The sequence below is a fragment of the Phalaenopsis equestris genome, unplaced genomic scaffold, assembly GCF_001263595.1.
Source record: "Phalaenopsis equestris unplaced genomic scaffold, ASM126359v1 Scaffold000511, whole genome shotgun sequence".
Classification (NCBI taxonomy): Eukaryota; Viridiplantae; Streptophyta; class Magnoliopsida; order Asparagales; family Orchidaceae; genus Phalaenopsis; species Phalaenopsis equestris.
In genome coordinates, this window is record NW_018164951.1 from 1,001,128 (window position 1) to 1,003,945 (window position 2,818).

Sequence of the window (2,818 nt, forward strand, 5' to 3'; positions counted from 1 at the left end):
TGTAGACCCAATCATTTTATCATAGAAGTTTGTTGTCTTCGATCCATATATGCTCAAACTTAACTGATCCTGATCAGTGCGACAAAGGCAGTGAGTTACAAACATGACATCATGTGAGTCAAGTCCAATTAGTTCTGATCACGATTAAGGCTAGCAAATTATCATTTGTTATCGACATGGCGAAAATATTAAAAAATTCTTGGAAAGAATTTTGTGCGTGAGGCCGGTAACATGTATTTTGCGACACACGAGTTACTTATTTTGCAAGATCAGATATATATAAAAATTGAATATTTATATACATACCACTCAATTCTTACATATTTACATATTTAACACCTATATATATATATATATATATATATATAGTATTAGCCACACCACTACTTCACAGCAGAAGCACTACCTGACATCACAGTGATCCCCAAACCATCCCCACTACCCTTTTATTAAAGTATATAGAAGAGTTAACGAATTACTGGAGCATTGATATTTCTTCCTTGTCCTTATCAGAGCCATCTTGGGAGAGACTTCAGGTGCCGGTATGTTTTTTTTTTCTATCAAATTTGATTATGTCCCTCCTCCCCTGCAATGAATGAATCAGTAATCTCGAAACCCCAATCCTCCTTTCTATCTGTACCTTCTACTGACAAACCTCCTTCCCTCAAATTTCTGATCTCACCTAAAACAAATTGCTTAAAACCAATTAACTGTTGATAACTATAATGTTTGGCACGCTCAAATACTTATATTCACGACAAATAGATTCATTGGTTTTCTGGATGGAAGCAGTCCATGCCCCCAAAATTTAGTAGATAGGACAGTGCAGCCCCCAAACTACCTCATATGTAGAAACTCATTGACCAAAATCTGATAGCCTCACTGTAACTATCTCTCCCACTGTTCTCCCTCCTAGAATACATCTACCAGTGCTACCATTTGGATGACCATAGAAAGACGGTTGCAACCCACGAACAGATCTCGTGTGGCTCAAATGAAGAATGAATTACATAGCATATCCATAAAGGATCACAATAGAGCACAAAACTTACTGAAATACGTACATTGGTGGATCAAATAACAACTGTCGGATCACACTTCGATCAACAAATGTGATTCTATATACTCTTAATGGCCTACCTCATTCCTACAATGCATTCAAAACTGCATTAGAACTACATTCCAACCCATCACTTTGGATGATCTCTACTCTCAACTTTGTATTGTATGCTTAAAGTTGTGTGCATTTGGATTTTTGTCCTCATGCGCTTATCCCACATATTCACATATCATGTAACCGGACAACTTTGCACATCAAAACCTACCTGGTGTGTAATTCTCCCCAGTGAGAATCACCTCACCTTCTTTTCTTATGACACCGCATCAGACTGTTGTAGCTCTCCCTTCAAGTCAGTCTCTCTACGGCATACCCACCCTTTCGAGTCACTGCACTCCGTGCATAATCAAACTTTCGAGTCACTGTCTCCACGACACACTACCTTCACGACATGCCTGCTTTTCTGGGTCACTGCCTCCATGGTATACCCATCTTTTTGGTCACTGTCTCTACGACATGCTCATCTTTTTGGGTCACTACCTCCATGGTATACCCATCTTTCGTACCACTACCTTCATGACACATCCACGCTTTTGGGACACTGTCTTCACGACACACCCACCTTCGGGTCACTAACTCTACGTCACCTTCACATTTTCAGGTCAATGTCTCCATGACACACCCATCTTCGAGCCACTACCTCCATGACACGCCCACCCTTCCGGGTCGCTGCCTCCACTAAACACCCATTCCTTTGGTTCACTACCTCTACAACACACCCACTCCACCGGATCCTGCCTCCACTAAACACCCACTCCTTTGAGCTGCTGCCTCTACAACACACCCTCTCCACCGGATCAGTACCTCCACAACACACCCTCGCTTATGAATCACTGCCTCCACGACACACTCGTTTATGAGTCACTGCCTCCACGACACATTCCTCACCACTTTTAGGATATGATTGTTTGCATTTAAATATGCATGCATGCATGATAGCGAGGTAGGCTTGATGGGCGAGTGACTCCATATTGGTTGCGATGCCTTAACCAGCATTGCTTGTCGGGTCGATCCCGACGAGCAATGTGGGTTAAAGCATCTAAATTGACACGAGTATGATTGTGCTAAGAACCCAAGAGATCTAACGTGTCACCCTGCATGTTGGGGGTCCACATTTAATGACCCTTATTTTAAAACAAAAAAAAAAAGTTCTACTTATTACATCCAACATAATTTTGAAATTATGCATGTTGCAAACAAAAATTTTTTTTCTGTGCGAACTCCTGACGTAGCTCTAAGTGCGGCGCAGGGTATTCCTGAGTTATTTTTAGATTATTCCTGGGTTATTTTCAATAATCCCGAAATAACCCAGAAATAACTGTCGGCACTATTTTTTGTGTGGGGTTTGCCCGTAAGAAGTTGTCGGTCATCGGAATTGAAATCCCGTTGCCCGCTTCGGAAGGACGTTTTTTAAAAAAATTTAGTTTTGAAAAAGATGAAGTCAAACTGACCCCATAATTTTCATAGTTTAGATGAAAGAGCAGTTTATCTCAAATCAAGTATCTATCCCGAAGGATGAACGCAAGAATTGAGAGTGAGGCTCGATCAAGTAAACTAAAGAAAGTTATGACATCCGTTTGGTCTGCGAAACCAATGTATTGGCCGACAAGTTCCCCTATTTAATATAAGAAATTAAATAGGGTTTATATTATGCTGGGTTCGAGAAAAGCTTCCTATAAGGGCAAGCCCCTATAGTTAATT